Source organism: Misgurnus anguillicaudatus, chromosome 19 (assembly GCF_027580225.2).
Source record: "Misgurnus anguillicaudatus chromosome 19, ASM2758022v2, whole genome shotgun sequence".
NCBI lineage: Eukaryota > Metazoa > Chordata > Actinopteri > Cypriniformes > Cobitidae > Misgurnus > Misgurnus anguillicaudatus.
Genome location: NC_073355.2, coordinates 50,781,608 through 50,803,712, shown reverse-complemented (window position 1 = coordinate 50,803,712; position 22,105 = coordinate 50,781,608). Strand labels below are relative to the sequence as shown.

Here is a 22,105-nt window from a genome sequence, read left to right as displayed (position 1 = left end):
AGTAAGTTTCTAAATAATAATGATAATCTTATTTTGACTCGATCATTGTTGGCTTCTTTAGATGAACATGTTTTGTGCAAAGCAGGGAAAGCGAAGCAGACAAGAGAGATGATGAGTTTTAAGGAGGTAAGACAAACTACATCCTCACCCGGTCAGGTCTGAAACATTAGAGGAAAAATCTCAGGAAAACCTTGTCAAGTCTGTAGAATTGAATTGTTGCTGAGACAGATGTAAGATGTTCTTAAGATTATCTAAGTGTACTTCACTGTGCTATTTTGAGGCACCATGAATATGAACTAACATGCACTTTTAACATACTATCTCTGTATAAAAAATGTATTTAGTTAACACTTGTATTAAACTTAAACACAACTTTTATACAAAGATGGGTTTCAAGTTTACTACAAGTGGTACCTAAATACATTTTTTTTAATTACATTTTTAGCACATTTTAGTTCATATTTATGGTGTCTCAAAATAGCACAGTGAGGTACACTAAGATGATCTTAAGAACATCTTAAGAAGTACTAAAGATTAATTTTTAGTATATTAAGTACAAAATTAGTGTGCGAAAATAAAGCACTTTAAATACACTATGGAAGTGTACTACTTTTTCACCTGGGTTAACACATGAGTCAGTTTTGGTGAACTGTTACTTCAAAACTCTACACACAAATCCTTACATTTCTCAGTGCTTACACCATCTGGTCATATGGAAAGCACTAGCATTCAATACAGCTTAGCAAACAATTACCATGCTGGAAACACTAAAAGTCAAAATTGAACACACAGCAATAAGATCCTTCAATAGATACATAAAAGGGCCTGAATCTGTTCATTGAGCTTTGAAACAATGGATCCACAAGGAAATAAAGGAATAGGTCGAAGAGAAGGAGGAGGAAGAGGAGGAGGGAGAGGAAGAGGAGGAGGGAAAGAAGGAGGACGTGTAGAAGGAGGAGAAAGAGGACATGGTGAAGGTGAAGGGAGAGGACATGATGAAGAAATAGGTTGAGGAGGAGGAGTAGGAATAGGAGGAGGGAGAGGAGAAGGGAAAGGAGGAAGACGTGGTGAAGGAGGAGGAAGAGGAGGAGGACGTGGTGAAAGAGGAGGAAGGAGATGAAGGGCAAGGTGACAAGCAATTTCAAGGTGAAATTCAAGCCACTCTAGTTGACCATGTCCTGGTCCATGGTATGACTATGATGGAGGCTGAGCAACGAATAAAGCCTAATTTGAGTCGCTTCACTTATGCCTCAATCTTCAGAGGCTTCAGGGAGGAAAACAGATAGGTGTACTTACAGTAAGACTGCTCTATACAGTTACATTAGTGTGCATAAACTGTTGGAATATGCTACTGGAATAAAGAAATGCATCAAATTGCCTTCCATACAGATAGACATATCAGCAGATGAATGCAGAGGGTGGATCAGGCAAGAGGATTTTACCCTCGCTGTTTGGCTAGGACCAATATAGCCTGTGATGTGAATAAGATTCTCTGGCCTGACCCATAACTAAGACGGGATGTTGAGGCGAAATAATAAAAAAATTACAGTAGTGCTGTGTATAGCACATGCATGAATAAAAAAATGTGCTAATGCATACATTGATTGTGTCTTTTTGGTCATGTGAAAAGGTTTTTGAGGGGGAGAACCACAAGCAACTTACCAGTTTTGGATATATTGTTTTGAATTGATTGCACCAGTGTGTAATACTATGTTGTAGTGTGTGTGTTTTTGAAAGCTTGTGTGTGTTGTCTGAGGGAAAAGTTTGGTATTTCAGTAAGAGTGAATGGTTTTGAGTGTAGAGCTTCATTTTGACCTGAAAATATGATGTTTGGAGTATTGTGTGTGACTTTATGGAATTGTCTTTACTGTTTTGAGAATATGAGGCATAGTTTCAAGAAATGTGTAATAATGTTAGGTATAATGAAGATTATACTTGTATATATGTATCTTTTGCAGTAACTGTTGAACTGTAGAATAGTGGGTTAAGCAAAGGACATTGTATAAAAGTGTTGCACACTCCTTGCACACAGCAGGCTTTCAAAAAAAGTCAGCAAAAAATGGGGGGCCTGTGCCCCAGTAGAGCTTTATATCTAGCAATGCCCATGAATATATGCATGTGCTATGTATGTATGTATGTATGTATGTATGTATGTATGTATGTATGTATATATGATTTAACAATTTTTACTTTCCAAATAAACAACTACAGCATATTCATGAATATGCATGGCATATAGCCTAAAGAAAATATTGAAGACAAAAATCTGCATTACACAAATAACAGTTTTATTGAAACAGCAGAGACATTTCTTTCATTTTCTACGTTTGTCAGTACTCTACTCAGCACCGACTGCTTCAACCAGAACGCATGCCAAAGGCGATGGAGCATAATGCTTGAGTAGGAAGCTGAGATTCAGGCGCGAGGAGAGGACAGGACACATAAGAGAGACTAGGAACAAGGAGGCTGATAGGTCCTGACCTATAGTCCTAACTCATACTCCTAATCAGTAGGTGGCGGTACTGCACCTAAAAGTTGTTTGCTAACCACCAGTAAAACTCGAGAAGGAGACTGATCGTTGGCATGCTCTCAACCCAGGAAAAACTTCAAGTTTACAAGGTACATAGTTTTCAGAAGTGGTGCTTTCCAGTTTTGATTGCATCTCATCCAGGAGAGATTTTTGTGAACCAGAGGGGAAGGAGTGAGAAGGGAGAGAGTAATCATTGTTGTTTTGTTCCACAGATGCTGTTTTAAACCAGTTTCCACGGCCGAAGCTGATGTTAGAAAATCCATCAACAGTAGAATATGCGAGCTAAGACACCAGGTGAAGTGCAAAAGCATGGGTATATAAGTCATTTAAATCAGTGAAGAGCCAAGATGGACTCCTAGCCAGGATAAAGGCCTGTTCTTTTGGCAATTTATTTCTTTGCTTTTACACATTGCCAAAGCTCCTTGAAAGTTTGTTTATTACTTATTTATCTATTATTGTCTGTGCATTTTGTTTATATTGTATTTTAACTGTATAACGGCACTGCTGAAAGTTTGAAATAAATAGACCTTGGTAATTTAAATTGCTTTAATTTATATTTTGTATATTTTCTGTTTTATGTCACTCTTTTAAAATGTAATTTATGTTAATGTAATGCAAGACATTTATGTAATGTAAAGCAAACCACATTGTCTGACCATGTGCAAAACCTCTTGTAGTTGTAATAGGTCTGTTTAGCTCTCTACCTAAAATTAGTTTTAGTATGTGTGCCTGATTAAAAGAAAATAAAGGTGGCTTTTGATAGATTATCCATTAGTCTGTGTTAATATGTGGCATAAATGTGTGTAGATATTTTTATGTATATATTTCTATATCATTTTACATATTATTTAAAATATATTCTACCATATAGTAAACATACATGTGACACTATATTTGTACATATATTGTTAATACATTTTTGCATATCAATCGGAATACAATATGGCGGATATTTATAAATATAATATTGCATATATTTTGAGATATATAAACACATATATTATATTCACGTGCAATATATTAAAAGCGGCAATTATTTATATTTATCAATATTCTGCAATAAATTACATATATATAGAATATATGTATCAACATATTACTCATGTATTTTACAATATACTGCAATATATTGCATACATAAAGAATATATGCATCAACATATTACTCCATATATCGCCAATATATACTGCAATATATTACATACATTAAGATTATATTTATCAACATATTACTCCATATATTGCCGATATATACTGCAATATATTACATACATAAAGAATATATGTATCAACATATTACTCCATATATTGCCAATATATACTGCAATATATTACATTCATAAAGAATATATGTATCAACATATTACTCCATATATTGCCAATATATACTGCAATATATTACATACATAAAGAATATATGTATCAACATATTACTCCATATATTGCCAATATATACTGCAATATATTGCATACATAAAGAATATATGTATCAACATATTACTCCATATATTGCCAATATATACTGCAATATATTACATACATATAGAATATATTTATCAACATATTACTACATATATTGCCAATATATACTGCAATATATTACATACATTTAGAATATATTTATCAACATATTACTCCATATATTGCCAATATATACTGCAATATATTACATACATATAGAACATATGTATCAACATATTACTCCATATATTGCCAATATATACTGCAATATATTACATACATATAGAATATATGTATCAATATATTACATACATTTAAAATATATGTATCAACATATTACTCCATATATTGCCAATATATACTGCAATCTATTACATACATTTAGAATATATGTATCAATATATTACATACATTTAAAATATATGTATCAACATATTACTATATTGCCAATATATACTTCAATATATTACATACATTTAGAATATATGCATCAATATATTACTTCATATATTTCCAATATATTATGGGATATATTAAATAGTATAATGAGATGTATTTAATCAATATATGAAAACGGCAATAATTGCAGTATTGTATAATATATTGCAATATATCACTTACATATATTAAATATATTTTTATATAATATATCATGATATATATTACTATGTAAATTTCACAATATATGGAGACACATTAAATATATTGTCATGTAATATATTGAGAAATATATTTTTGTTGCATAAGGGAAAATGCTACGAACCTGTCATGAATAAAACAGAAATACCCCAAGGGCCGAGAATATGTCAGCCCAAACCACTGCACAAGCACTATCCACTAGACCAGCGATAATGATGAATGAATTCATAAGAAATGTAAAGTCAACTGTTCAGATGTAAGAGTACGCCCACAAAGACTGATATTAGTGACGTAAGGATATTTATATATCTAAAATGACTGCAAAAAATAATAATTTCGCTCACATAAATGTAAGTGGATATGACAGAAAACCACTTGGGGTCTCAAAATCCTCTCGCGATATAAATCTAACTTTCTACAAATAAATGCAGCATCATCATCTACAGGATCCTCTATAAAAGTACTTGACATTTTAGTCACTAAGACGATCTATGCGCATAAGTATATCATATTAGCTTTACAAGTCATTTCAATTTACTGTTTTCATTTTTTAGTTGAAAGTTTAGTGTAATATATAAAAATGTAAAGTAGTAAGTTAAACTGGTTTGTACTGGCAATTTAATAATAACTTAAAGACAACTAAAAACATATTTTACAGTGTACATAATAAAAATGTGCGCAATGAATGAATGTACTAAAGCAACTAACAAGATTAAACACCGCTACTCCTTTTAAAAAGCGGAGGAGACCACAAGAAACTCAGAGTTTATCTGCTTTCGACCAGGTTAGGTTCAGAGAGTAAGTTACTCCGGAAACAGACTCTGAGTATAAATTACCTCTCCTTCTGAAACAGGCTTGACTTACCCCGCTGTCTCAGGTTTAACCTACCTCCCATTTTGAAACCAAAAACTCAGAGTTTGCACTTAACCCCCTTTCTGAAACGGGCCCCTGGACTTGTTTTCTTGTGAAACATCAACAGTCGCGGCCCAAGTACTGCTCCAATTCGCATGAAGCCAAGTTCACATAACATTCTAGGATGTGTTCTTGATCCGCTCATGTTATCGAGGAGGATGCATCAGGAGGTGACTTTTGTGGACTTGTATCAGCCAAGTTTCCCAGACCTTCAAATCTGTGGTCAGTTAGTAAAGATAGGACGTAATATTTAAATATTTTCCTCTGACAATTTTGGATATGTGAGTTCAAGTTGATCAGTTTCATCTCTGCAAATCCTTCCGAAATGTGCCGCTGACTCAGTGCATCTGCTCTGCGTTTCAGTGTCTGATGGTCAAACATGAAATATTCCCTTTGGATATATCTAACTGGCATTTTTCTGTCTCATCAATTTATTTCTCTTTATTATTCATTTGAAGTCTGTCATTTGTTATTATATTTTTAACTGATGTTAAAGTTAAGTTTTTTAACTTAAATCACATATATTTTCTATAGAATCTGAATCACTGCCTTTGTACTTTATCTAGATATTTTACTTGTGTTTACTTCATGTTGTACAAAAATTTTGTACTTTTATAATAAATGGTTGTGTTTTATATCATATTTCATTTTGTAATAAATGCATTAATCAACGTGTGTGTTGCCTGAACCATATATTCATATTTTTATATGAAAACAAGCAATATAGTAACAATTTAGATAAATGGTGGACTCCTAAATTCCAATTCAATTCTTGAATTTGAATTGATGTCAAAAACAGGATTTAGAATTACAATTCGAATTTAAATTAAAGGAAGCAGAATTGCAATTCAGTAGAAATTCAAAGAAATTCATATACATATTATACAGTAAGTGAAGTGTTAGAAATGAAGCTTTCAGTATATGTCAGATATGATTGCATTGCATATTCTATAAATTATATTAGTTTGAACTACTTGTACAGATTACATTAACAGGAAATGTTTTTCCCCAGCAATTAATGGTAAAAACTCTAGTCACATAACAAATAATTAAGTTTGATTTTTTTTGTAATTGTAATTTTGTGGAACACGATGAAACATGACTTCATTTCCCAGAATGCTTTACTTTAACCAAGTATTTAAAATGGTTGCCAAAGCTATTTTCCAAAGTAACTTTCCTAACACTGAATGTATGTGAGATTCTTTCTGTTGTGTGACTGTGGAATTTCTTTGAATTGCCATGAATTTAATTCCACTTCCTGTCATTCCAATTCAAATTCAACTTCATGTTGGCCGGAGTCAATTCAAATTCCAATTCATGAATTGAATGGAGGCCAATTGAATAATATGAATAATTGAAGATTAACAATTAACATTGCATTCATAACATTAATGTAACAAAGCTGGCTACTGTATGTCATATCCATTGCTATAGTTTAAATATTAAACACTGAACAGTGACATTATACACTTTTAGGGCTAGCATGTGGTTTAACAATGCGCGCTGGCATGTACCACGCATATGCGCACACTGTAAAAAAACTCTGCTGCCTTAAACAGAAATTAGTTGTCACAACTTATAAAATATAGTTGAGAAAAGTCAACTTAAATTTATAAGTTATAACAACTCACCTGTAGTTATAACAACTAATCTCTAGTCAAGATAAATAATAGTAAGTTGAAATGACTTGTGAGTCCGGGTTGATTCGACAAAAAATTTTGGGGCAGCAAAGTATTTTTTACAGTGCATACATTCGTTTACTCTGAGACATAAAACACTTTAACGATAGTTCACTTTAAAATGAAAATTCTATCATCATTTACTCATCCTCATGTTGTTCTAGACCTGTATGAATTTCTTTTACTGATGAACACAAAAGAAAATATTTTGAGAAATGATGGTAAACACACAGCAGTAAGTGACCATAGACTTCCATCGTAGGAATAAAAAAATATGCTGGAATTTAATGGGTAACTTTGTGCTTACCATCATTTATCAAAATATTTTCCTCATTATTTATCACAATACTTCCAAAATATTTTTTCCTACTATGGAAGTCAATGGTCACTTACTGCTGTGTGTTTACCATCATTTCTCAAAATATCTTATTTTGTGTTCTATACAAAAAATAAATTCATACAGGTTTAGAACAACATGAGGATGAGTAAATGATGACAGAATTTTCATTTTAAAGTGAACTATCCCTTTAAATCCACACTTTTAACAATATAATTACACTAATGACATAAATATGTAGAAATGACAGTGGCAAACGTGAAATATAAGCGTAACAGAATTAAATGACCACATAAAACCGTTTAAATAATAATTATTAAGCTTAATAAACCAATTCACGTTATGGCAAATATAAGAAACAGAAGTCAAACCGTACAGAACACAGGATTGGTCATTACCGAAGTCCAATAAGATGCACTTACTTCGCATTTAAGCACAAACACACATAACATTAAAGAAATTGTCCTTAAAGCAACAGCAAAAGTTTGCGTTTTTTGGGCGGAATGCTCGCCTGCACATAGATCGCGGGGCTGGATGCTGTGTGTCAATCAATCTCAGCAAGAAAAAAGAGATCTTATTAGCGAACTTTCATAATTACTTTAATAACAAGTAACAGCCTTTTCAACAACTGCATAAACAAGTCTAAATAAGCAATAAAAATGGAAACACATTATTATCTCTTAAAACTTTATATGACAAAAATTATATTTAAAGGAAATATTCTTACAGTTATTCAAAGATGCACACATTATTCCATGTATTATTTCCTGTTTATGAGCACGTTGGTCTCTGGCCTCTCTCTGTTATGTAATAGCTGATTGACAGGTGCGCATCCCCATCTTTCAAACAGGTATCATTTTGTAAAGTTACTCCCTTAGAAAAAATTACCATTAATTTATTATTGTGACAATGTGTGTTTTTTTTTTGCAGATTGATTACGTTTTGTATTTCCCTAGTTTTACTACAAAAACCATGGTTAAGGTTATTATTATTTTATTTTTTTGACCATGAGGGTTGGTGGTCTACGAAATGTTCCGTTATATTTTTTGGTTTCACTCCGCCCCTTGCTTTCAAGCCTTGCAAGTGGACTAAAATCAACTAGGCAAGGTATTATATATGATATTCTTGCAAGTTTATTGAGAAATAGTAATACAAGTCTTATCGGTGCGGTTTCCTGGACAGGTTACAAGTCCTAAAATATATGTAAGAGCTGTCCAAACTGATAACAACTTGCACTAACATATCTTAAAATACATGAATGCCCTTTGTTTTGCCTCAAAATGCACACAAGTAGGGGAGACCGGGGCTGGTTGTCTCACAGGTTGGTTTTCACACTGCTTATTCCAGACATACTACATGGCACTGTGGTACAATTTTGATATCAGTTTGTTAGCCTTTAATAGCTTACTCATTTGCAATTGTAATTTTGCTGAGCAGACACAAAACATTGAGGTTAGGAGACAATTTTTAATTTTTATGGATCAGAGTAAATTTTCATGTTGGTGTTGTGTTTGTGTTGAGATCTTGTAGGATATTAGTCATTCAAAAACAAAACACTCATTAAAAAGCCAAAAGTAGTAGCTTTATTTTGAATCATCTTTTAGCTATCAAGTTAAAGCCGTGTGGCAGCTAGCTTATCATGTTTGTCAGGAAGTCAGTTGGGGATGGTCAGGGCCGCCTTAACCTAATGTGAGGCCCTGGGGCTAAGAGGTTTTGTAGGCCCCCCATACCCTCGATTTATAGTTTTTTTAAGTGTAATATCTAGGTAATCTACATAACAAAATGCATTAGTTTCTTTCGAGACATACAACAGTGAGTTTTCCCTCGTTGACCCAGAAAACACCATAATATCATTATTAACATATCACTGAGCCTACTTGAGCATAAACACAAGACACTTTATTTAACAACCACACACAGCAACATGTGGTGATAATAAAACCAAAATGTGTGAAAGTATATATGTTTATAAGCATTGTTTATATAGTTTTTGGAATATACAAATTTGCAGAAAATTCATTGTCACTCACTAACCAAATGCTCAGCACAGTTTTAAGCATATAATAAGTTAAAGTTAGTTTTAAAATGAAAATGCATTCATGATAACAAAAGATAAGTCTTTATAGACAAAATCTTATTTTTTAATCAGTTATTTATTTTGTAGGCTATTGAAGATATAGTATGCATTGTATTTAGTATTTATGCATACATAAGCATAACAAGCATGAATATGCACAAAACAGACAGGGAACATACCTGTGTAAGATCTTTAGATAAGGAGATTATAAATATGAATGGTGCTATTTGGGGATGATCATTTGAGATGGTCGTGTCGCTCTTTACTTTCTAAACTTGCACCTTTACCGTTGCGTCTCTTTGTCGCTTTTCTAATCTAAACCAACAGATGTGTGTACTGTGAGCTAACGTCGCGTCAAACTGCATCGCTCCAGCTGCGCACACGTCACTGATATAAACGCGAGTAAACTATAACAACTAACAGCATTATGTGCGGGAACTCTTTTCTTTATTTAGCGGCAACGTTTCTTGCGCACGCTTGGAGAGACTTCTGCATGCCAGAGACTCAGCTGCACGTCACGAGCACAGAGAGACCGAGCACGCGCGCGAAAGAGAGAGAGCGAGCACGCGCGCGAAAGAGAGAGAGACCTGCACCTCACTGGTGCTTGTGAAATTTCAGAAATGACTCTTTCATTTGTTGGTGGATTATTTCCCGTTTCTCTGTCACACTCAGTCTAACATGCAGGAAGGTCAAGTTGACAAAGCGCACTTAATTACATTACGCGGAATAGAAAAATCTGTTACGTCTGATATTTTATTTTACGGTAAGTTACAACGCACCAATCAGCAGACATGTAACGTGCAATTAGAGTGACTGACAGAAAACCTGACAAGTTACAAAACAACATGACATTTTCAGCTCATCATGAACGCGAACATGGGAGGCCCTTGAACTTCGGAGGCCCCTGGGCTTCAGCCCAGGTAAGCCCGTGCATTAAGGCGGCCTTGGGGATGGTTGTCACATAGCTTGGGGGGTTGGTTGTCACATAAGAATATTGGACATGTAGACCTTTTAAGACTGTTTCTCTGTTTGTTTCTTTTTGTTTGCTGTTAAAATAAAATAAAGCATTAAATAAAGAGGTTTTAACACTAAAAATGATTTCATTTTATTTCTCAACACAGTAGACAATAGGCTTTATGCCCAGCTGCATTACTTCCTGAACTTCAGCCAGCTTCTTGTTTCCTGTCTGCCATTGTAGCGGATTTCAACCAGCACCACAAATGACACACCGACTCCAAGCTCTTTGGTGAACCACGTCTGCAGTTTAATAAACAAAAGACACGGGATCACACACACATCCTCTCACCAACAGTCTATCTGACTCTCTCCAGTCACATGTAGAACTGAGAGACTCTATAATAAAGTCCATTTGACAAAAAGTCTCTTTGGTCACTCATTACATTTCTTACACAAATATACATAAACAAAAATTATATAACAAAATAAAATGAATTCAACATTGACCTTTCCCTTTACATTAACATTACACTTAAAAGGAAACACATTTATCATCAGACTATATTTAGCCAATTTCACTCAGTTATGTGATCGTATAGTGGTTTGTTGATTTACATACCTGCAGTTTAATAAACAAAAGACACGGGATCACACACACATCCTCTCACCAACAGTCTATCTGAAGGATGTGAGACAAAACAGATTAATCCGTGTCCTCCATTAACACAGTGACTGCAAACTCAATTTGGGCCTCAGTTGACTAAATATACACAAAATACGATTTAAATAAAAATTACACACATTCAACTTAAATTAAATAGACAACATATCACTTCTACAGACTCAATCCACCAAAATTTTGTATTTAAAACTGATATTAAAAGGAAAAACTCGCACTCCAAATTAGCGTGCGGGCGGCAACATTAAACAAACATATTAAGGCCACTCGTTTGTAAAACTTGCTAAATGCAGGGCTTGACATTAACTTTTTGAGCAACTTGTCCTTCGGACAAGTAAATTTGTGTTTCACTTGTCCATGCACAAAAGTCACTTGTCCGGGTTAAGATTTATAATATAATGTATTTTTTGTGTTTTGCTAATCAGTGGCGGAGCAAGGGATTTCTCATAGGGGTGGCCAGGCAGGGGCCAGCAGTTACTCTGGGGTGGCACATAAAATCTCTATCATCCAAACTTAAAATACTTTTAAGTATAATAGGTGTGTTAATAAGAATAATGTATAACATACAATTGGTACAATACTTTCATTTTAATTAAAATGAATTGAGATTAACATACAATTAATAGTCATAATTCAACCTCATTTTTTTTAAAACTATTTAATCAAATAATCATAATCAAATAATTTAATCAAATCATTTGGCTGCTTCTTGATACTCTTTCTGAAGAATGATGCTATATCTGCTGCCTTTCTCTTTATTTTTCCAACATTTCAATGATTGTAGAAAAGTGTCACCTTTAATAAATGGACTAATCCGATCACCCCTGTTATTAAGTGCGAAATGGACTGTTCCAAAACTTACCGCTAGAGAGTCTGCGCAGTGTCGGAGAATAGAGCAGGTGAATGATAACGGGAAAGGAGATCGGCTGAATAGTGTAAATAGTTATAGTTTAAATAAGCAGGATTGATTCAAATCAAAGTAGGTTTTGTGGACTGTGCGTCTGCGTGCATTATACTAACCACACATCTATGCACATTTAATAAAGTCAACAATTTGAATACTTTGAGTGAGACATACTTGTTCTAACCAGACAAACTATAGCCTTCAACCAAACCCGGAATAGCAATTAAAGCAAAATAATAGAAGATTTTTCAATGATTGTCTGACATTAAAACACTAAAGCAAAACATTAAAACATTACCATGTTTTAAAAAACGTATTAGAATAAATGTATCTAGATTATCTGTTACATATCAAATCAATCTTAAACCTAGTATTTATGCTGTAATGTGGGATTTTTAATGTACAGTGACGAACTCTGTCAGATTCAAATCAGCTGTCGCGCACCACACACACATATAGGCGCGCTGAAAGAGAGATTCTCGTTATAAAACAGACTCTTAAACAAGATTTTAAGCCTATTATGTGTTTTACCGAACGTTAGAAGAGAAAAAATACGGACTTAAATCGGCTTTTTTGACACACTGTGAAGTCATTTATATGCACGCCGGAGCCTGAAGAAACATCACTCTCCGCGACTCCCGCCCCTCCGTGTTCGGCGATCAAGTTTAATGCGCGCCCAGCTTGTTTAGTAACAATAACAGTACATGTAAACGTGTGTGTCGGCGTGCCGCGCTCTCTGTTCAATATTCCGCTCTGTGTTTGCGCTGCGCGTTCTGCTCTTTCGTTAACGGCACATAACGTGAAGTAACATTGATTGAAATTTAACTTGTCCAGTCGGACAACAAATTTTCTCTTACACTTGTCCTACAAAAAAATCACTTGTCCCGGACAAGCGGACAAGCCTTAATGTCGAGCCCTGTAAATGCATCTGATTCTTCACAGAAAATAAAATCTATGCACTCAATCCATCTTTTTAACACTTCTAACATTGATATTGACTCATATTTTTAACCATTTTTACACTTTTATCAATCGTTATACAGAGATGCAAAAACACCAACCTGACTCTCTCCAGTCACATGTAGAACTGAGAGAGTCGGACGCGACAGCGCCACTAAGTGACGTCACTCAAACTTAAACTATTTATTTTTCACAAAGTAAATTTTTTTCTTGTATAATATAAAAAAATGAAGAATGAAAATAAGATAGATGGATAAGAAAAACGTATGACATTACAAAAATAATTAAATGTCTTCAAATTAAATCTCTTTCAAAATAAAAGACGCTAAAGTTTGCTGGAACACAAAACTCAGAACATTACACCATTATTGGACAAACCGATCAATCCAGGTGTGCCCGACCTCAGTAGTCACAACAACAATAATCAGACACACCTGGATTAATCGGTTTGTCCGGTGGTGGCGGACGGGAGACAGGAAGCTGGCTGGGGTTCATAGTGCAGCTGGGCATAAAGCCTGTTCAAGTAACTGATCACCCACTTTAATCCCATTGTTTAAACATAAGGGGCATTAATAACAACTATCATAGGGGTGGATTCATATTAAAACTTATTTGCAGTTTCTAGCTTAAAAAACTAAAAAGTTACACATTATCTTTTCAGATCCCAATTTATCACTGAAATCATATTGAACTCTATAGGGACAACCAACCCCATACCCTCCCTGCGTTCCAGTTCGTTTTTTTATGAACTTCCCTCGCTAACTTCCCTCAGTCTCGTTCACTCGGATGTACGTCATTGCTTACGTTGTACAAATGCCCACTACTGCTAGAACACTTGAAGTGGGTTCAAATGGATCGCCCTAAGCCCTTGATCACATGGAAAGTGGAGACCGCCCCCTCCATGTGCAAAGCGCGAGTTGCTGAAGTGACGTCACAATCGTGTTGCATTGTGGGATATGAAGCTACATGAAGTGTACATATGAAGCAGACTCGCACCCTCGGTCAAAATCGAGGGAGTGAGGGTCTGTCCATACAAACTTCCCTCGTTCACTTGACGAAGTGGAACGCACTTCAAAATGGCGACAGGGATTCCCCCGAGGGGAAGTGCTTAGGGAAGTTTGCGAGTGTGTGTCTAAAACTGGAGTGGAACGCACCCCTAGTGACAGCCAACCCCGTGATGGGGTTGGTTGTCACATTAGGTGTGTTCGAGATCATCTGGCGCTGCGCAGACCGATCGGCGAGGTTTGCCGCTTGCAGTCGAGGGAGGAACTGAAGACGGAGCCGTCAAGCCGGACACCTGCTGCTTGCCGTAGTGACGTGTGCGCCGTGTTTCCTCTGCTGCGTCCGAAAACTCAAGGCAGTGACTCGTTGCCTCGCTGCCTCATGAGGAAATGACTTCGGAGGCATGAAGGTAGCTCAGATAAAGACTTTCGGACACACTTCTAAGGCAGCGTGCTTGAAATTTAAACAGAGAGCGCCTTTGTGATAACTAATCACATTTTTGAAAACTACAATACTAATTTCTCGCTAGAAATGCAATTAAAAGGTGTAAAAAGTGAAAATATATCTTTATTTACACTAAATTGGTGGTCTAGTCGCGTCCTTGGCCGCCATTTTATTTTTTCGAACTCGACCGGACTCCACCAATCACATTCTTAATGTACGTCCACACATAGGTATCTCAGGAGACAGGAAGTAAACCAAACATTGAATTCGGACATGCCTTGATGCCTTGCTGCCTTGGAAAGCTGCCTCAGAAGGCAGCAATTTAGAGTTTTCGGACGCAGCCCTTGTTTGTAATCGCAAATGAAGTGACTTAGATGCTGAATTTGATAAAAACAAACCTTTTAATAAAAAGTTGCAACCAGAAACATTTTATATCGAATATTTTAATTGCTGCTTATAGTGTATACCCGAAAATAACGGGAAACAAGCATATATTATTAAAATACCAATAGAGTTTGTTATTTTCATTTTTATTTTATTACACGACACAATATAACATATTTAAGGATATTAAAGTGTTTTTTCCTGTTTTAAAACATGAAATTATAATTTTTATTAGTGAAACTAAAGGTTGGATTAAACTTGAAACGCACGTGATCGTTGTCATCAATGAGGCGACCAATCAAGTAAAGCTGTTACGTCATCACAACTCCGGGCAGCCGCTCTGGAGAAGCTGCACCGGCTGAGCTAGCCGGCTACTCTCGAAACGCTCTCGCGGTACTTAAAAACCATATGACACAGTCACGTGCCTGCAGCGCCAGCTGAAGTCGGACAAAAGTACTAACCAAAATGCACTGCTTCAAGTCAGCCGCCGATCGGTCTGCGCAGCGCCGCATGAAGTCGAACACACCTATTGTGTCAGAGTGTCTTTGATGGTTAATTACTTCCTGTTACAATACAATCGAAAAGTAAAAAGTATACACATTTAAAGCCAAGACTCCAAAGTTTCATTTCATGTAGTAATTACTGCTGAAAGATTTTTTGAAGATGAGCAATTCATGCATGAGTAAAAATTGTGACAACCAACCCCGGTCTCCGGGCCCGGGTATACTTTTTTTCCGCGTCCGCGTCCGGCTCGCGCGCGCACGCGTCCGCGCAGCTTTCCGAGTATAGTCCCCGCGGCTACACGCGGATGGCCGCGTTCGACACTATACGCAATACAAATGATTTCTTATTCAAATTATAAGTCTAACAGGCTGTCAGGGCAGCACTGATTTGGCGACATTTACAGTACATTAAAACATTAGGATAGGTGAAGAAAAGTAACCGATCCACCATTGCAAACACAGTTTACAACAAACAACAAGACAACAAAGAACAGGAATCAAACAAACATGCTCCAGAGCTTTCTGTTCTTGGAAGAAGTAAAAGTTAAAGAAGAAAAACGATAGTATGTGTGAAAATGCTGTCTATTTCCTTTGTATAATTGTTTATAGTGGAGTGCCCTGTCTAAATATTTTCACGCGCATGCGCTGTTGTACGCGGACTGTACGCGCACTGTCCGCGCGGTCTCAAATTTTGGGCTGCACGCGGACGGTCCGCGCGGGACGCGTGCTCACGGCGGAGGATCTCGCTGTGGGATTTCAAGCAGCGGGTGTAGGAAAAGCAAGAATACTACTGGAGTGGGAAAAAGGAAGATTCAACTGAGGTGGACAGAGACGATAAGCTAAGTCGGATTGTTTGCCAAACTCAGACGCCAGCCCATGTCAGGTGGGAGTGGGGGGGAGGGTAGTAAAGACCAAGGGGAATGGGAACGGAGTAAAAGTAGTAAGGGGAAGAGAATTCGTAAAATAAATCAAGAAATTGACAGTGATATGGATAGAAACGTTAAGAGTAGGAAAGTGGACTATCAACAAAATGAAGAAGAGTTTAAAGTGCTGTTTAAAGTGAGGGATGATAGTGGGGGTTTTGGAACTATTAATCCACTAAAAATTTCAAGTGCTTTAAAACGGGAGGTTGGAGATATCAAGCAAGCTAAGACTTTAGCAAATGGTATGTTGATGATAATGTGTAAGACAGCTGAACAACAAATTAAAGCCTGTAAAGTGAAGCAGATTAGTGGTAAAAATGTAGAGGGCTTCATTCCTGGATCAAATGGAACCAAAGGAGTTATTTATAATGTGTCTTACGAAATTTCAGAGGAAGAACTGAAAAACAATTTGAAAGGAGGGAAGGTGATTAAAGCTACCCGTATGGGAAAGAATCAAAGAGGAGAAGGTAGAGAAAGTTCTGCTGTATTATTGACATTTATGGGGAAAGACTTACCAGAGAAAGTCATGCTAGGCTATCTGTGTTTTAGAGTTAGGAAGTATGAAAGACCTCCTCTGAGATGCTACAAATGTCAGAGGTTTGGACACATAGCAGCAATATGTAGAGGTAAACGCAGATGTGGAAAATGTAGTGAAGATCATGACATAAAAGATTGTACAAATCAGATTAAATGCTGTAATTGTGGGGGAATCCATGTGGCTGCATTTAAAGGGTGCCCCTATCATGAAAAAGCTATGAAAGTGCAGAAAATAAGAGATGAGAACAAGGTGTCATATGCAGAAGCAGTGAGAAGGATTGAGGGTGCAAGCGATAGTGGGCAAGCTACAGGACCGGTAAAGCCACAAGAAGGGTGTTCAAAAGTCCCAGAAGATTATATAATGATTAAAAAGAAAGCATTTTTGGCATTCTTTTCAGAAGCAGTGTGGAGAATTAAAGAGTCAGCAAGGAATAAATCAGATGTTGCAAGAGAAGTGATTGCAGTAGCAGATAAATTTCTTGAGATTAAGGATATTCAACCAGAGATGCTTTATAGGTTCATGCATGAAGGACTTTCAGGGAGTCAGCAGGATTATATAAAACAGGGGACAGATAAGGGAGATGAGGAGGATGAGACTACTGAGGATGAGATGGATAGTTAAGTGTATTTGTATATTCTGGTATCTTATGTTTTATGTCCTGCAATGGAATGCTAGAAGGCTAGTAGCCAATGGACAAGAATTCAAAAGATTTATTGATGCATTTGCTGAAAAACCTGATATAATTTGTGTCCAGGAGTCATGGCTTAAACCTTGTTTGGATTTTGTTATTCCAGGGTATGTGAGTTGTAGAGCAGATCGAATAAATAGGATAGGAGGCGGATGTGTAACGTTCATTAAAAATAACTTGCAATATAGAAGAGTAGAGATAAGCATGGAGCTTGAGTGTGTAGTTGTTATAGTATGGACTGAGCAGGGAAAGATTTCTATAGTTAATTATTATAACCCAGGATTGCAGTTAGAGGAAGAAATAATGGAGGGAATAATGACTAAAGTTGAGGGGCCAGTGATCTGGACTGGAGATTTTAATGCACACAATGGAATTTGGGGGAGTAGAACGCGAGACAGAAATGGAATAGTCCTGGAAGATTTTATTGATAAATTTGGGTTGGTAGTGTTGAATGATGGCAGACCAACTTGGTTCCGAACAAGTAGTGATTCAACTTCATGCATTGATTTAACCTTTACTTCCCCTGAACTTGCCATAGTGGGAGAATGGGATATAATGGATCGGTATACTATTGGAAGTGATCATGTTCCAATTCTAAGTAGGATTGGGAGGAAACTAATTAAGGAACAAGGATACAGTCCAAAGAAGTATAATTATTCAAAAGCAAGGTGGGATGAATTCAAAGAAAGGACTCAGGAAATCGTACATAATATGTCTCGAGAAGATTTAGATACTTGGAATGGGTCATTTTGTGACAATATAATAATGGCTGCAGACGAGTTTATTCCAAGAGCTGAACTACCAAAAGAGCGTCAGATTGTGCCCTGGTGGAATGAAGCATGTACTGCTGCTGTTCGAGATAGAAATAGGGCATATCGAAGACTGAGGAAAAATCCAATAGAAGAACAAGCAATTTTATATAAGAAATTAAGGGCAAAAGCTAGGAAAATCATAAAAGAGGCAAAGAGGGAGAGTTGGCGCACATTTTGTAGTTCTTTGGGAATGGAAACAAATATTAGGAAAATATGGTCGCTAATACATAGGATGTCAGGAATATATAGGTCAATGAAAGTGCCAGTTTTACAGTGTGAGGGGAAGGAAGCAATTAATAGCAAGGATAAAGGAGAGATGTTGGTTAAGATATTTAAGGAAATACATAGTTCAAAGAATTTAAGCCCGGATAGTAAAAAGAAAAGAGAGGAGAAATTGAAGAATGAGAAATTTAAATTAGAGTATAGTATAGATAATACAAATGCTGGTAATGCTTTCTTTTCTATTGAAGAACTTAAGAAAGCTATCCAAAGGGGAAAAGACACAGCACCTGGGAGAGATGGGATAGGATGTCAGATTTTGCGAAACTTGGATGAATTAGCATTAGAAGAAATGTTAAAGTTAATGAATAGTATATGGGAGTATGGAATATTGCCAAGGGAATGGAAGCATGCAATAATTATACCGATATTGAAACCTGGTAAAAATGCAGGAGAACCAATATCTTATCGACCAATTGCTCTTACATCTGTGTTATGTAAGACGATGGAACGAATGGTTACTGATAGATTGGTATATATATTGGAAAAGCAGGAGTATTTCATTAGTTATCAAAGCGGCTTCAGAATTGGTAGATCCACAATGGATTCTGTATTAATGTTGGATATGGATATTAAAAGAGCTATAGCAAATAAGGAGTCAGTTGTAGGAGTCTTTTTGGATATTGAAAAAGCGTATGACATGGTATGGAAGGAGGGCTTAGTGATTAAGTTGCATGATGCAGGGATTAGAGGTAGGATGCTAAATTGGATAAATAATTTTATGAGGGATCGTACTATTCAAGTAAAAGTCAATGGAACATTGTCCAGTGAGGAAAAGGTAAGCAATGGAACTCCCCAGGGTAGTGTAATTAGCCCAGTATTATTTAATGTGATGATTAATGACATTTTTAGTAAGTTGGAAGGGAGCTTTGGTTTGTCGCTATTTGCAGATGATGGGGCAATTTGGAAGAGAGGGAGAAATCTTAAGTATATATATAAACAAATACAGCAGGCAATTAATACAGTAGAGACTTGGGCAGAGGAGTGGGGTTTTAAAATATCAGTCTTAAAATCTAAATATGTAGTATTCGGTTTTAAAAGGGAAAAATTAGAACAGGTATTGAAGATATATAATACACCTATTGAAAGGGTCAAATCATTTAAATTTTTGGGAGTATGGTTTGAGGAGAGAATGACATGGAGGGTGTATATAGATCAAATAGTCAAAAGATGTGAGAAGGTTATTAATATTTTAAGATGCTTAGTAGGAAGAGATTGGGGTGGGGATAGAGATACTTTAATGATGATTTATCGGGGAATAATTAGGTCAAATATTGATTATGGAGGCATGATTTACGGGGCAGCAGCGCCATCAGTTTTAAAAAAATTGGAGGTGGTCCAAGCTAAGGCTTTAAGAATTTGTAGTGGGGCAATGAGAACAACACCAATTAAGGCACTTCTAGTTGAAATGGAGGAGACTAATTTAGAGTTAAGGAGAATTAAATTGTCTCTGAACTATTGGACTAAGCTTAGAAGCTTTAATTGTAAAAACCCAGCCAAAAGTCTACTAGAGGAACACTGGGAGCTTCAGAGTAGGGGGGGAAGAGATAGGAAGGGGAGCATGATTAATTTTGTCGATAAAAAAGCTCATGAAATTGGTTTGAAAAACTACATGATAGGACCAGCAGTATGTTGGTCTCCAGTCCCATTATGGCTCTTGCCTGATCCTGCATTTGATTTTACCATGCTGGATCAGGTAAGAGAAGGCAGTGGTGATATAGTAGCTATGGTTTGTGAACACCTTAAAAGAAACTGGACACTATGTGAGCAAATATATACTGATGGCTCTATGAATCCAACTGATGGAAAAACAGCAATAGGGATAAGTATTCCCCAATTATGTATTAAACAAGGTCTTCGGTTACCAGATAACATGTCAGTCTTAACTACAGAATTAGTAGCAATTTTGTGGGCACTTGAATGGATGGAAGGACAAAGACCTGGGAGAAATGTGGTATGCTCAGATTCTACTGCAGCTTTAATGACCATTAAGAGCAGGAAAAGTGAGGCCAGACCAGATTTAATCATTGAAATTCTGCTAGCAATAAATCGGGTGATAAAAAAGGGAAGTACAGTGGGTTTTATGTGGATACCTGCACATGTGGGGATTCAGGGAAACGAAGAAGCTGATGAGATGGCAAAAAAGGCTACATGTAAGAGCGAAGTTGATTTGAAAGTAATGTATGGAAGAATTGAGTGTAAAACTATTATAAGGGAAGAAATAAAGAAATTATGGCAGAAAGAATGGGAAAAAGGAAATACAGGCAGACACTTTTTTTCAATACAACCCACATTAATGCACACACCAAACTCAAGATTAGAGAGGAGGGATCGTGTGGTAATCACTAGATTAAGACTGGGACATTGTGCACTGAATTTTGGGCTGGCAAGAGTAGGCAAACATCCTGACGGTAGATGCGAGTGTGGAGAACTAGAAACTGTGAAACATGTAGTAATGGAGTGTGAAAATCTCCATGATGCAAGAACTCGCATGTTTTCTGAGCTGATGGATTCAGGAATATCATCTTTATCTTTAAAAACGATTCTTGGAAATATGGATTATGTAACAACAAAGGCTTTAATAAATTTTTTACTCCACACCGGTCTTTACTCGAGGATATAAACTGTGAGGCAAAGTTCGTCAGATGAACTGTGGAGGGCAGTAATACACCATTGTAGTGTCTAAACTGCCGCAAATCACACAAGAAGAAGAAGAAGAAGACGGTCCGCGCGGCCGGCCGCGGACCCTCTTGATGACGAAAATGACGTCATGCGGACGGCGCGCGTACGCGGACGTCCCTAGTATACTTTCGGCTTAAGGCATGTTTGTTAAAACTAGTTATATTTCCTAATTAAACTAAGGCCTAGTCCTGGTTTAAGCTAATCCCTCTCCGGGAAACCACCAAATTATGTTTCTGTGGGTCCCTGCTCATGTGTGAGTGAAGGATAATGAAGTGGTTGACAAACTAGCTAAGCAAGCTTTAAATCATCATGCAGATGTTGACATACAAGTGGCTCTTAGTAAAAAAGAGATCACTTGTAATAAATGGCATAAAGCATGAAATATTGATAGCAAGAGCAGACATCTTAATAGCGTTCAGCTACCTTTTGGAAATGGAAGAAGTGCATTTAAGAACAGAAAAGAAGATATTATCATTTCACGTCTATGAATCAGACATTCTGGACAAAATTATTCCCTTTTAAAATAGGAAAGCATGCAACTGGTAAATGCAGACATTGTTATCAAACAGAGACAATAGAGCATATTTTATGTCAACACAGTAAGAAAATAAAAAAAATATCACTTAATCAGGAAATGGAACAAAATGGGCTTAAAAACCTTTTGGAATGTAATTTAGAGCAACAGAAGTATAGAGCCATTATAAAATGAGTTAAAG

At 36.3% G+C, this 22,105-nt stretch overlaps 2 protein-coding genes across 2 annotated transcripts in view; one reads left to right on the top strand and one right to left on the bottom strand.

Moving 5' to 3' along the window:
* The window catches only part of LOC129422851 (uncharacterized), a 469,570-nt gene that overhangs the window by 127,830 nt on the left and 319,635 nt on the right, over positions 1–22,105 (top strand). The window lies entirely within an intron of this gene.
* LOC129422329 (uncharacterized) overlaps positions 1–22,105 on the bottom strand; it is a 97,155-nt gene that overhangs the window by 29,806 nt on the left and 45,244 nt on the right. The gene's annotated exons all lie outside the window — the stretch shown is intronic.